The sequence below is a fragment of the Narcine bancroftii genome, chromosome 9, assembly GCF_036971445.1.
Source record: "Narcine bancroftii isolate sNarBan1 chromosome 9, sNarBan1.hap1, whole genome shotgun sequence".
Taxonomy (NCBI): Eukaryota; Metazoa; Chordata; class Chondrichthyes; order Torpediniformes; family Narcinidae; genus Narcine; species Narcine bancroftii.
The window spans coordinates 180,838-196,173 of record NC_091477.1 but is presented as its reverse complement, the minus strand read 5'-3'; the positions used below and the strand labels follow the sequence as shown (position 1 = coordinate 196,173).

At 44.2% G+C, this 15,336-nt stretch overlaps 2 long non-coding RNA genes across 2 annotated transcripts in view; one reads left to right on the top strand and one right to left on the bottom strand.

Moving 5' to 3' along the window:
* The window catches only part of LOC138743092 (uncharacterized), a 44,308-nt gene that overhangs the window by 11,631 nt on the left and 17,341 nt on the right, over positions 1-15,336 (top strand). The window lies entirely within an intron of this gene.
* On the bottom strand, positions 1,760-5,015 carry LOC138743091 (uncharacterized). Its single transcript, XR_011344651.1, has 2 exons — positions 4,949-5,015; positions 1,760-2,165 (listed from the first exon to the last, which is right to left on the bottom strand). It is a non-coding gene; the product is annotated as an uncharacterized lncRNA (long non-coding RNA).

The window sequence follows — 15,336 nt, the reverse complement described above, 5'->3', positions numbered from 1 at the left end:
GTTCCTATTTGGTGTCCTATAGACTACTCCCAGTACAGTGATTGCTCCCTTCCTATTTCTGACTTCAACCCACACCGACTCAGTAGACACTCCGTCTGGAGCATCCTTCCTTTCTATAGCGCGATGCTATCCCTGCCCAGTAATGCTACTTCCCACCCACTCTCTAACCTCCCATCTAATTCCTTTTAAAACATCTTAACCAGGTACCTGTATCAGCCTATCCTTCCCTTCTGTCAGCCATGTCTCTATACCTCCTTTCACATGGGCACCTTGTCCCAGTAATTGATAGCCAGTCTACCAGTTAAGGGTCCAGCATGAAAACTCTTTTTAATTGGCATGCAGGCGTCAAATCATACCAGGGATGATACAACCTAGATAGGTAATATCATTGCTGGCATCTGATGATGACTGTGTGCTGATTAGCCCAGTGTGAAAGGGACGTAGGGTATCCTGGGACAAATTGGTGACGTGCTGATGACTTTTTTACGTGAGTGCGTTCAATTGTGTGCTTAAACAGTCTGCAGGAGTCTTCACATGAGATACAGGGTGGGTCTGATTGATTGATTTAATTTTAAAAAGTAAATAAAAACTATGATTTCAAACTAGGGGGATAGGGAGGTGCAGGAGCTCCCCTCTCCTCTCCTTGGAGGAGGCTGAAACATTCGAATTAATGGGAACCGTTAAGGATGGCCCATTTTAATAACAATTTGTAGCCAGACTTGTCCCTGGAGAACCCCAAGTCATGTGATAAATCAACTGAAGACCCTTTGTAGGAGGTTTCTGCAGGTTAAGGATCACAATAGGAAGAGTGGGAGGGACCGGATGGACTGGCCAAACTATGACCAGGCTTATAATATCTGAGGCACTAGCCCCTCTCCTTGCTGGTCAACATTGGTCCCAGTGAAAGGATCCCTGTGCACACACCAGAATCCAGTTTGTGATCACAAGAGGAGGAGATGGAGGATATGAACACACCCTGTACCTCATCTGTCCCAGATCCCCCATCCACTCCTGGTCCCTCATCTGGCCCATGTGTCTTATCTTCCCCCCCCCCCCCCCATCTCATCCACTCCCTTCATGCATTCCCACTACCTATTCCACTGCCAGTACCCCAGCCAACCAGAGGACATCAACTGCAAGCAAGAGAGGAAATGATTCCAGCACTTCATCTGCTGCTGCACCAGATCCAGGTAGAAACTGCTTTTTAATCTGTCGATTTGTCTATTGTGTCTTGTGAGTTCATGTCCATAATGTGTTATCTCTCTATTCGCCTATGTGCTGCGCTGCTATGTGCTGCGCTGCTATGTGCTGCGCTGCTATGTGCTGCGCTGCTATGTGCTGCGCTGCTATGTGCTGCGCTGCTATGTGCTGCGCTGCTATGTGCTGCGCTGCTATGTGCTGCGCTGCTATGTGCTGCGCTGCTATGTGCTGCGCTGCTATGTGCTGCGCTGCTATGTGCTGCGCTGCTATGTGCTGCGCTGCTATGTGCTGCGCTGCTATGTGCTGCGCTGCTATGTGCTGCGCTGCTATGTGCTGCGCTGCTATGTGCTGCGCTGCTATGTGCTGCGCTGCTATGTGCTGCGCTGCTATGTGCTGCGCTGCTATGTGCTGCGCTGCTATGTGCTGCGCTGCTATGTGCTGCGCTGCTATGTGCTGCGCTGCTATGTGCTGCGCTGCTATGTGCTGCGCTGCTATGTGCTGCGCTGCTATGTGCTGCGCTGCTATGCAAGAACCAAAGGGAAAAAGAAGACGAAGAAGCCAACAAAAATGTAGGAGGTGATGTCTGAGATTCGTGGGTTGATACAAGTCTTCAATGAGGAGGACCGTGAGTGCGACCGCCTGTGTCAGTATAGGCAGGCGGAGATAGTGCTAATGCGAGCACAACTGCGTGCAGAGGCGGAGGGGCAGGAATGAGGGGCTGATCAGCAGGAGAGCCAGGCACAAACACTGATGGCCTTGCCAGGCTAACAACAGAGATCTGGCAGGAGATGCAGGCCCAGAAAGACATGATGAGGGACCTCTCCACATCGATTGGTGCTCTTGCGCACTCTGTACTTCCCTCCAATGCCTTCCAGCCTTGGGCCACCGGTCTCCAGTCTCGTTCCTCATCCTGCCCTTAGCCTGGTCTGCAGCCGCATTCCTCCTCCCTTCTCCCTCAGCTTTCACTGCAGAATCAGAATCAGGATTTAGTGTCACGAATAAGTAATGAAATTTGTGGCAGGATCATAGTGCAAACATACATATTATAACCATCTGATGATATAAGTGTAAAAAGTAAAATAATAACAGGGCACAAAAAGTCAGGCCGTGTCTTTGGTTCATTGATCATTCAGGAATCTGATGGTGGAGGGGAAGAAGCTGTCCTTGTGCCACTGGGTGCTCGTCTTTCGGCTCCTGGACCTTTTCCCTGATGGTAGCAGAGTGAAGAGGGCATGGCCTGGGTGGTGGGGGTTTTTGAAGATAGAGGCTGCTTTTAAAAAGACACCGTCTCATGTAGACGTCCCCGATGGAGTGAAGTCTGGCGCCTGTGATGTCACAGGGCAAGTAAACAACCCTCTGGAGTTTATTCTTGTCCTGAGAGTTGGCGTCTCCATATCAGACAGTGATACAACCAGCCAGACTGTTCTCCATGATACACCTGGAGAAGTTTACGAGAGTTCTCAGAGACGTACCAAACCGCCTCAGACACCTCACAAAGTCTAGCTGCTGGCGAGCCTTTTTTGTGATTGCATCAACATGGAGGCTGTCTTCTTGGGCACCGGTATGATTGAAATATGGACCCCATATTTACAAAAGGTGGATTTAAATATTTCATTGAAGTTTTGATATTTTATTTCTTCTAAGTTCTCTATATATACAATATTCTGAAATAGTATAGTAATGAAACTCCTGTTGAAGAGCTCTGGTCCCTTTATTTTTTTATTTTTTTCAGTAGGAGGTTAGTATGGGATGTTCTTCTTCTTTGGCTTGGCTTCGCGGATGAAGATTTATGGAGGGGTAAATGTCCACGTCAGCTGCAGGCTCGTTTGTGGCTGACAAGTCCGATGCGGGACAGGCAGACACGGTTGCAGTGGTTGCAGGGGAAAATTTGTTGGTTGGGGTTGGGTGTTGGGTTTTTCCTCCTTTGTCTTTTGTTAGTGAGGTATATCTATATTTCTATCTTTCATATACCACATGTATTGGGATTTGAATTATATATTTGTAAAATTAATGAATTGTGGCTTTAAATCTATAAATAAAATATTTATAAAAACGTGGAGGTTCTAGGACAGATCCTCTGAGATTTTGACAGCCAGAAATTTGAAGTTCTTGACCCTCTCCACGACTGAGCCCTCGATGAGGATTGGGTCATGTTCTCCTGACTTCCTCCTGAAGTCCACAATCATCTCCTTGGTTGTGATAGTACAGATTCTGTCACCAATGTGTATATGTACAGATTGTAGTTTAGGATTGGCTGGGAGTGTAGCCAGACCTACTGGCAGGTTTTAAAGGGTTGCTCCTCGCCAGACCAGGTCATTCTGGACTGGTTGACCTACATGTGATACGCTCCAGTCTTCTAGTTAATATAAAAGCCTTGATTTGGATCAGCAAGCCTTTGATTCTTTCGATGCGCTCTACAATTTTATTAACTAGAAAGTTTTGAAGGGATGGAGCGTATGCTACGGCTGGAACGCCTCGACATTGACCCACAGTGGGTACAGCTTCAAATGACTTTAAGCACTGGGTGAGGTGCTTTGAAACATACTTACAACTCTCTGACCCTGCCGTGATAGAGGACAGCCATCCACTACTAATATTGATGACTATGGTGTTCCCGAGAGTCGACCAGAGCATTCAGGACGTGACCACTTACGCAGCAGCCATGAAGGTGCTGAAAGGGCTCTACAAGTGACCAATGAACAGGGTCTATGCTCTGTACAAACTAGCGACAAGGAGGCAACAGCCTGGTGAGTCCTGTAGAGCTTATATTCAACTCTAAGGGCAATGGGCAGGGACTGTGCCTGCACAGACAGAACTGCTGCAGAGACCACAGGCGATCTCATTCGGGATGCCTACGTGGCCGGTGTCCGATCAAATGAGGTGAGGCAGCGTCTGCTAGTGCATGGGGGAGAAAACCTAGAGGACGTGATCTGGATCGCAGAGACAATGGAGGATGTGGTTTTAAGTATGGGCGTGTACTCTCCGGGCTGGACCCCACACTCTGATGTGAGTAGGATGCCCTCCCTCAACCCTACTACCCCCCGGCACACCGACGGCCTGTTGGCTGCTGCTACGCTGCCTGATGCGACCCTGAAGTATTTCTGCGGGAGGGACAAGCACAGCAGGTCCTAGTGCCCGGCGAAAAAAGCCAGGTGCCAGAAGTGCCTTAAAAATGACCACTTTGCTGTAGTCTGTCGCTCCAAAATGGCCACCGTCAAACACAGTGCCTCATGTGAAGCCCAACCGCCACTCTCCCATTCAAACATTTCTTCCTCAGAGCTCTCATCCAATGAGAGTGAGGGCTCCACTGCACGGCAACGCCTGACGTTACGGGGCAGACGCCGAGTGCGGAAGGTACAACCCACCCTCACCACAATGACGTTGGCCTGCTTCACCTTCCCTCACGAAGCAACATCCGACCAGGCCCCAGCCAAGACTTCAACTGCCGCTGCCGACCAGGAACCTGCCGCCGCCATCACCACTGAGCCCGCCACCGACGCTGCTGACCAGGGACCCGCCGCTGCTGCAAACCGGACACGCCACACTCGCCGACACTACCGACCAGGGACCCGCCACCACCGAGGTAGCTGACCAGGTACCCGCCGCCATGACCGACGCAACTGACCCAGTACCCACTGCCGCTACTGACACTGCCGACCATGGACACGCCTTCGTGACTGACCCAGTACCCACCGCCGACGACTGACCGTCCCACCGCCGACAGCAAGCAGCGACCCCCAGCACTTACCATTGGCTGGCCGACACCCCCAGCAGGCTGCAGGCAGCAGCACCAATTCCTCGATGCTGACTGCTCCGGCCAGACTGTTTCTGTGACGTCACCACGCTCCATTGTCCCCAATACAAGTCACTGCATCAGTAACCCTAGACCAGGACTGCCCCCATCCCCTCACAAAAGCAATAAAACTGATTAAAGTGCATGGACACTGTACCAATTGCTTATTTGACTCGGGGTCAACTGACAGTTTTATCCGCCCAGACCTGGCCCACTGTTGTGGACTGGCTATTCTCCCCACTGCCCAGAGAATTTCATTGGCGACCAGATCGCACCCAACCGGGGTAAAGGGGTACTGCGTGGTGACCCTGAAAGTCCAGGGCATCACGTTCACAGACTTCAAACTATTAGTCCTTCCCCAACTGTGCGCCCCTGTATTGCTGGGACTGGACTTTCATTTCTCATGGCTACCATAATATTGGTGTAATGAAATGGTTTTTCTATCTGCTGTTGTAATTTGTTGTCCACATCCTGGCTATTGTAATACTCCATATAATTGCCAACAGTGTCCTTTTGCCCTTGCCTTATCTTAACTCAGTCCATAATGATTCTATATCTCTGTTTCTATGTCTTCTCTTTCTAATGATGTAATGTTGTTCCTTACCAACAGAGTCCACCAACCCCTCTCCTTACCTTCTTATCCTTTTAAAACAGTGTATCCTTGGGCATTCAACTCTCACTGACATCAATCCTTTAGCCACAACTCCATGATGGCCACAGCATCATACCTGTCAATGTGTAGCTGTATTACAAAGTCACCCATTTTATTTATTATGCTGCGAGTTTTAAATATAAAACCTTCAGCCCTGTATTTGATACTTTTTTGACTCTGTCCCTGTTGCATTGCAACTCATCCTATTGACTGTCATTTTGCCCTATCTGCCTGTTCTTTCACACAAACTCCCTACCAGCTACCTCTACTTGTGCGCCAACCGCCCCTTCCTCTGCCTCTTCAGTTTGGTTCCCACCCCCACTCCCAATGAACCTAGATTCAAGTCACACCTCCAGCATAATTTAGCAAATCTCCCTGCCAAGATATTGGTTTCCCTTGAACTCAGGTGCAACATGTCCCACTTGTACAGGTCACTACTTCCCCAGAAAAGGTTCCAATGATCCAAGAACTTGAAACCCTGCTCTCTGCCCCTCTCTTCAGCCACTCATTTGACTGCATTATCTTCCTCTTCTGACCTTCTCTAGTTCGTGGTACCAGGAGTAATCCAGAGATTACCACCTTGGATGTCTTGCTCTTCAGCCACCTTCCTAACTTCTAAACGTACTTTGCAGGACCTCTACTCCACTCTTGCCTGTGTCATTTGTACCAATATGTACCACGACCTCTGGCTGCTCATCCTCCCCATCAACAATATTCTGCAACTGCTCAGAAATATCCTGGACCTGAGCACCCAGGGGGTATGGACTGTGTGCAGATCCGTAAGACTAGGGAGAATAATAGTTTGGCACAGACTAGAAGAGCCAAAGGTCTTGTTTCCTTTCATGTAATGGTTCATCTGAGAGGCAGCTCATTATTTTAGAATCTCTTTTGCAGTTGTTGAATCTTCTATCTGTTCCCCTAATTATCGAGTCCCCTATGACGATCTCTCTACCTGACTTCACTCTTCCCTTCTGAAGCCCATAATTGACCACAGTGCTATTGGTCTGGATGTTGCTTTGCCCAGATAGGTTATCCACCTCAGCAGTATCCAAAGGGATATTCTTGTGGCTGAGGGGAATTGCCGCAGGGTGACCTGCAATGACTTCTTTCTCCTCTTGCCTCTTTTGGTGTTCACCCGTCTACAAGCTGAATCTATTCTCTGGTTGCAACCATCTGCTCAAAAGTCTTTTATCTATGAATTTCTCAGCCTCCCAAATGATATTTTGGGCCCCAAATCCAGCTCCAGTTCGTTAATACCATCTTTCAGGAGCTAGAGTTGCTATAGTGGGGTAGTCATGAGGGAAATCATCAGATTCCATGAATTCCCACATCCTACAGGTGGAGCATTCCAATACCATATCTGCCATCACTACTGCACTGTGCTACAAGTAACGAAGACCAAATCAGCAATAACGAAAGGAAAATGTACCCTTCTTACCTGCTTCTTCGGCCTCAGCTTCTTCTCGCCGTAGCCTCTTGAGCTAAAGCCTCAACTCCCCATTCTAACTCTGTCCCACTCCCACGATGGCCGCTTCGCTTATACCTATGACCTATTTAAAAAGTCCTGCTCTTGCACATTCGCTCCAGCTTCCCTTTGCTGAAAGAAAATACATAAAGAGTCAAACAAAAGCAAAAGTGGACATTGAGTTGATGAAAAATTATTCTGTAGAATTGTTAATGGGGAATTGAGAAATGGTGGATGAATCGAACTGGTATTTTGTATCAGTCTTCACTGAGGAAGACACCAGCAATGTGCTGGAAATTTGAGAGAGTTAGGGGGCAGAAGTGAGTGTAGTCGCTATTACCAAAGGGAAGGTGCTTGGGAAGCTGAAAGTTCTCAATATGGATAAGTTACCAGGAAAGGAGTGATTACACACCAGGGTTCTTCAAGCAGAAGAGATTGTGAAGGCAATAGTGGTAATCTTTCAAGAATCATTAGGGTCAGGAAAGGTTCCAGAGGATTGGAAATATTACTCCACTCTCAAAAGGAAGGGAGACAAAAGACAGGAAATTATAAGCCAGGTAGCCTAATTTGAATGGTGGGGAAGATTCCGGAGTCCATGACTAGGGATGAGGTTACAGAGTACTTGAAAGCATAAGATAAGTGAAGTCAGCATGGTTTCCTTCAGGGAAAATCTTGTCTGATAAATTATTCTCAATTCTATGAGGAAGTAACCAGCAGGATAGACAAAGGAGAGTTAGTGGATGTTGTTTACTTGGATTGGACTTTCAGAAGGTTTTTGATAAGGTGTTGTACATAGAACCAAAGAACAAAAGTAATACATAGCAGAAACAAGCCCTTCAGCCCATCTATTCCATGCTGATTATTCCACCTAGTCCCACCGACCTGCAGCCACACCATAGCCCTCCATACCACTCCCATTCATGGATCTAACCAATCTTCTCTGAAATTACAAAATCAAACCTGCATCCACCACTTCCACTAGCAGCTCATTACACTCTCTGAGTGAAGAAGTTCCCCCTATTCAAGATTCAATATTATTTTAATGTAATAAAACATAAAATTGCCATTAGTCTGTCTTATGACAGAGTTGCCATTATAGTAAGAGAAAGAGAAGCAAAAGGAGATTCTTCAAAGTCACTGATTGTCTGCGTGCGATCCATTTGCAACTCAGACTCCAACATGATCAAGAAGCCTTCAGTGTTCAAGGCTCTCAGGAACCCTTCTTGTCCTCAGCACCTTCTTGAATCCCAGTTTTGATACCTGGCTCCCATGAGCCAGTCTCCAGCAGCCCGCATATGCAACTTGTGTGGGTTCTTCGATCGCAAGTCGCCTGCAGCCTCTGTGGATCCTTCACCCACTGAGCCCTTCGCTGGTCCATTACCATGGTCTACTTCCCTGTAGGGTTGTCTCCTATGTTTTTCCTTCACAAAAGGAGGCGCTTCTCCTCACTTCTGGTGCCCTGCACCAGTCTGCTGCACCCCTGAATTCTGAAACCCCTGGAGGCCTAGCACAGGCACTGCCATCATGGGCATAGACCCCACAGTTGCAGGATTTTAAATTAAAACACCGCCAGCTCCTTTAACAGACAGCATTTGATCAGACATGATCATATTGAATAGTGGAGCAGGCTTGAAGGAATGAATGGCCTCCTGCTTGCATTTTCTATGTTTATATAAGTGTTGGATTCTCTCTTGTGGGAAATGATTATGATCTGGCAGTTTTGTGGCGTGAATGTTAATTGACACCCATCAGCCTGCATCTGGGTCTTGCTACATCATGGCCTGCTATGTTTGCTGAGGAGTTGTGAATGGAACTGAATCAACAAACCTCTCCACAGTCTTGCTGTGAAAGGAGTGAAGAAATGACAAAGTCCTTGGTTATGGGAAGGGGAAAGAATCTTATTCTACCCCGAATTGAGTGAAGATCTGTTGAGAAGAAGGAAAAAATTCAATTCAGCTAAGAAAATCTTTTATGATAAAGGTTAGAAATTTGTCCTTTGGTACCCTGCAACTTTGAAGACAACAGAACAGATATTTTACTAATTTTGCTCAAGTGGAAGAATACACTCAGTCTTTCTGAAGCTCATCCTTTAGCAAATACAACAGACTTGTTGCAACTAACTATTCTCTTTCATTTTATTCCAATTTTATAATCAGGATTGAAGAAATATTCTTTCTTTTATGCACTTTTTTCCTTTGATTTCCGGGTTGCTATTTTTTATGGTTAACTAATTAATTGATTAATTTCTATTAACTAAGTGATTAAAGCTCATATATTAAATGTACCAGGGGAGTTTGGAGGAGTGGGAGATGTTGACTTCTGGAGGATTATGTGTGTATTTGTGACCTTGGTAAGATGGAGGAAGTTAGGGGCAACACATTGGGAGGGATTTTTCTTATATTGTTATAGGTATGAATTTTTGTCTCTTATTTTTTCAAATTGCCAGAGGAGGTGTGACCAGATACATAGATTTTTATTTGATTTGGTGGAGACTTGCAGGAGGAAGTGAGGGGGAGGGATTGACAATATTTGGCAGATGAGTAAGGTGATTAAGTTTGTAAATTTTAACATTAATGGGTTAAACAAAACAATAAGAGTGTTAACATATATTAATAAATAGGGAGTTGATGTAGCTTTTCTTCAAGAAACACATCTAACTGAAAAATAACATTTGAAATTAAAAAGGAATTGGGTGGGATATGTAATGTCATCTACATTGAATTCTGAAGCAGTGGTTCTCAACCTTTTTCTTTCCATTCACATACCACTTTAAGTATTCCCTATCGCTATAGGTGCTCTGTGATTAGTAAGGGATTACTTAAAGTGGTATGCGAATGGAAAGAAAAAGGTTGAGAACCACTGTTCTAAAGCAAGAGGGGTGGCAATTTTGATTAAGAAAATCTTCTGATGAAAGTTGAAAATATTGTTACAGATCCTGCAGGCAGATATGTAATACATCCTTCTCTGCAATCCAAAGATTTATTTTTTTCTTTTGTTTTATACCTATAGTTTTTATTTCAGTTTGTATATCATTTCTTTGAAGGGGTGGTTGGACGGGAGGGAGGAGATTTTTGGAGTAGGGTGAAAGCCATCATGTATGCAATCAATTTGTTTTTTTATATCTGATATTATAATAACTATAGTTACTGCATGTGTGGAATTTTAAATAAAATACTTTAAAAAACCAAACCACCCCACTTCTGACCTTTATGATAGAAGGAAGATCATTGATGCAGAGAAAGAACAGGTTGGGTTTTGTATGCCACCCTGAGGAATTGCAACAACCTTTTCAATACAAACTTTGAGTTAATTATGATTCCATCTATTGGAATGTTTTTCCCAGATGCCAATTTTATACAATGGCAGCTAGATGGCAGTGCAGCACAAAAGTGCTGGAGAAACTCAGCGGGCCACGCAGTATCTGTAGGAAGTAATAGGCAGTCGGTGATTTGGGACTGAGCAGGAATGCTGAAAATTAGGCAGACACCTAGATGGCAGTGTTGTAATGGAATTGAAATAGCTTGTTTAAAATCACTGAAACATACACCACGTAGTAAAACACAAAAGTCTGCAGACACCACGGTTGAAATTAAAACACAAAGCTGGAGAAACTCAGCAGGTCAAACAGTGTACTTTATCTTCTTCTTCTTTGGCTTGGCTTCGCGGACGAAGATTTATGGAGGGGGTAAAGAGTCCACGTCAGCTGCAGGCTCGTTTGTGGCTGACAAGTCCGATGCGGGACAGGCAGACACGATTGCAGCGGTTGCAAGGGAAAATTGGTGGGTTGGGGTTGGGTGTTGGGTTTTTCCTCCTTTGCCTTTTGTCAGTGAGGTGGGCTCTGCGGTCTTCTTCAAAGGAGGTTGCTGCCCGCCAAACTGTGAGGCGCCAAGATGCACGGTTTGAGGCGTTATCAGCCCACTGGCGGTGGTCAATGTGGCAGGCACCAAGAAATTTCTTTAGGCAGTCCTTGTACCTTTTCTTTGGTGCACCTCTGTCACGGTGGCTGGTGGAGAGCTCGCCATATAACACGATCTTGGAAGGCGATGATCCTCCATTCTGGAGACGTGACCCATCCAGCGCAGCTGGATCTTCAGCAGCGTGGACTCGATGCTGTCGACCTCTGCCATCTCGAGTACTTCGACGTTAGGGGTGTAAGCGCTCCAATGGATGTTGAGGATGGAGCGGAGACAACGCTGGTGGAAGCGTTCTAGGAGCCGTAGGTGGTGCCGGTAGAGGACCCATGATTCGGAGCCGAACAGGAGTGTGGGTATGACAACGGCTCTGTATACGCTTATCTTTGTGAGGTTTTTCAGTTGGTTGTTTTTCCAGATCCTTTTGTGTAGTCTTCCAAAGGCGCTATTTGCCTTGGCGAGTCTGTTGTCTATCTCATTGTCGATCCTTGCATCTGATGAAATGGTGCAGCCGAGATAGGTAAACTGGTTGACCGTTTTGAGTTTTGTGTGCCCGATGGAGATGTGGGGGGGCTGGTAGTCATGGTGGGGAGCTGGTTGATGGAGGACCTCAGTTTTCTTCAGGCTGACTTCCAGGCCAAACATTTTGGCAGTTTCCGCAAAGCAGGACGTCAAGCGCTGAAGAGCTGGCTCTGAATGGGCAACTAAAGCGGCATCATCTGCAAAGAGTAGTTCACGGACAAGTTTCTCTTGTGTCTTGGTGTGAGCTTGCAGGCGCCTCAGATTGAAGAGACTGCCATCCGTGCGGTACCGGATGTAAACAGCGTCTTCATTGTTGGGGTCTTTCATGGCTTGGTTCAGCATCATGCTGAAGAAGATTGAAAAGAGGGTTGGTGCGAGAACACAGCCTTGCTTCACGCCATTGTTAATGGAGAAGGGTTCAGAGAGCTCATTTCTGTATCTGACCCGACCTTGTTGCATATAGCATAGATAAAGGTACAGAACCAACATTTTGGGCTTGAGCCCTTCATCAAGATATGAGAAAAATGTAGGCAGGCACCCAAGATTCACTGCAAGATCTGCAGAGTTCCTCCAGCATTTTTGTGTTTTTACTACATCAAAGTTTCATGTTTTACATAGAGTAAATGCAAGCTGGTTTTTTCCAATGAGGCTGGGTGAGATAAGAATGAGAGGACAGGGGTTGTGGGTGAAAGGGGAAATATTTAATGGGAACATTAGGGGGAACTTAATGGTGAGATGTGATACTTCAGATGGCAGCAACAAGTGGTGAATGTGTGCTCAATTTTGACATGAAAAATTTGGATAGGTACGTGGATGGGAGGGGCATGGAGGCGATTGTCTTGATGTCAGTCAGTGGAACTTGGCAAAATAACTGTTTGACACAGACCAGTTGAGTCAAAGACATATTTCTGTGTGGTACTGTTCTATGGTTCTCAATAGACTCATGAATGCACAGGTAAAAGAAGGATATGCATGTCCATGCAACAATTCAATTTGGGCATCGTGTTCTGTACAGGCACATGGGCTGTTGGCAATTAATTTAATGACATTGGTTTTTATTTAATATTTTTACATTTTTAAAGCAAGCCTGCAATCAACAAAAACAAGAAAAAATTGAATACAGAATAAAAATAATGATTTATGATATATGATGGCTATAATCCCTCACCCTCCACCCTTCCATGAAAAGTTAATTAAGAAAATAAGTCCCAAAGAAAAGGAGTGAAGAGAATAAGAAAGAGAAAAAGGAAAGAGGGATTGTCGGGGACCTCGGGACGCTAGCATTGGTCTCATGGGTGAGATGGGGGACAATTAAAGATTTGCACCTACGTGTCGTAGATATGGCTGCCATATTTTTAAGAACATGCCATACTTATTTTTTTGGTTGTAGGTAATCTTCTCAAGGAGAACACAACTATGTATTTCCACATTCCAATGAATTATATTTAGATGGGAATCAGACTTCCAAGTAACTGCTATATATTTCCTGGCCACTGTCAATGTGATCTTTACATATATGATATTGGGACAACATTATTTTAGGCCTTACACCGGCAATATTCCCCAGTAAGAATAGTTCTGGGTTTTGTGGAAATTAAATTCCTGTAATTTGTTCTAAGAGTTTCCCTAGATCTACCCAAAAGGGTCTTACCTTGGAACATGCCCAAATTGAATGTAAAAAAATTCCTATCTCCTTACTGCATCTAAAACATTGATCCAAAATGTCTGATTTTGGGTTGTGAGTGCTTAGTTCAGCCTCGTCAAAGCCCTTGTGGTTCATGCACGAGGAGAGGACTGGCTCTCTAATGTTTCACTTGGAATAAAAGAAACAAAAATGCATTCTGTGGTGACCTGAAAGGAAGAGGTTATCATCTGGAGTACCCTGAGGGGAGCAAGTTTCATCAGCAAGATACTGAAATGGCTGATGGAAGTAAATCAGCTGTCCTGAAACAATAAATCTCTCTCTGAGAAAACCGACAAGAACCTTCCTGAGCGGTAACCATTTACCTTTCAAGCACCAAAGCCTGGTGAACTTTATAAATGTTAAATTCTGTGAACAGTATAAAAATTTCCTCCAACCAGCAAACTTGGAGGAATGAGAAGTGAGATTGGACTATGAATCAAAGAACTTTTCTGAACTTCCACACACATTACATACATTTGCACTTAGAATTAGAAGGAGGTTAAGTTAGGTTAGTTAAGTTAATAGTGATAAGTTAAAGTGTGATTTTGTTTTCATGTTTAAAGATAATTTAAAGCAACCTTTGTTTAAGTAATCATTTGTCTTGGTGAATATCTATTGCTGCTGGGTTTTGGGGTCCTCTGGGATTGTAACAGCTTCAAAGGGGGCTTCTTTCTCGCCAGATAGTAATTTTATATATAAAATTCTCTGCTATCTTTTCTCCCACTTTATGCAATTCTATTTTCACCCATGAAGGCTTGTCTCCTCCCTCGAATAGGGTGGTAAGAAATTTTGTTTGGAATGTCCAATGATCATTTTTAAAGTTTGCGAGTTGTAAACCTCCCAGATCATATTTCCATGTTAATTTTTGTATGGAGACTCTAGTCACCTTACATTTCCAAAGAAATTTTCTGACATGTTTATTTAGTTCCTCTGAGGCAATAGTATGGGCAGTGTCTGAAAGAAATATTGTACTCTTGGACCAACTAACATCATTGGCAAAACCATCCACCTGTTCAAATATTCAACCTTTTTAAGCAAATCTTTTTAATTCAACTTGTTTAATCCTGAAATATTTTATCCCATTTAGTGGCCATTTAAATTGTTTCTTTGACATTGCCTAATATCCCACCCGTAAGCAATATAATTTTGCTTTTATCCCCATTTATTTTCCCATACTCTTATAGTTTTGAGTACCATTTCTGTAATGAAGTTACTGGTTCTGTCAAATATATCAATACATCACCTGCAAATAAATTACTCTTACATTCCTCCTGGCTAACCCTGAATCCCTTAATGTCTGGATCTGCTGAATTGATTCGGCTAATGGTCTATAGCCAAGATTTTTTAAAAAGCCGGAGATAGTGGATATCCTGATCTACTAGATCTAGTTAATGGGAATGCTTGAGAAATTTGTTCATTAGTTACAAATTTAGTTTTAGGTTCATAATATAATGTCCTAATCCAATTTATAAAAAATTGTCCTCTAATCTAAATCTTTCTAGCAATTTAAATGAAAAATCCAATTCCAGTCTATCAAATGCTTTTTCTGAATCCAGGGCCACAGCTCTGCTCAAATCACTTCTCATTTTGGCCAAATTAATTATACTAAGCAGCCTGCTTACATTATCAGCAGATTTGCTATTTTGCACAAAGCCTGTTTAATTCAGAAAAACTTCACCAGTCTGTTTGCCAAGGTTTGGCAATAATTTTATAAACCAAATTCAGTAATGAGAAAGGCTTATAAGATGATGATTTCATTGGGTCCCTATCTTCTTTTTAGGTATCACTTTAATTATTGCCGTTGAAAATTATTCTGGGAGAGTATGTGTCTCAACTGCCTGATCTAACACCTCCATAGAGAGAAGTATCAAAAGATCCTTAAATTCTTCATAAAATTCAGGGGGGAACCCATCCTTCCCCAGAGACTTGTTGACCTGCAATGAACTCAATGCCTCCATCTGATTGAAGGGGCATTGAGTCATTCTTGTTTTTCTAAATCTAAATTTGTAAGTTCCAATTGTGAAAGGAACTCTTCAATTTTATTAGTATCTCCTTGAGATTCTGATTGATATAATTTAGAATAAAATTGTCTAAAAGCCTCATAAATTT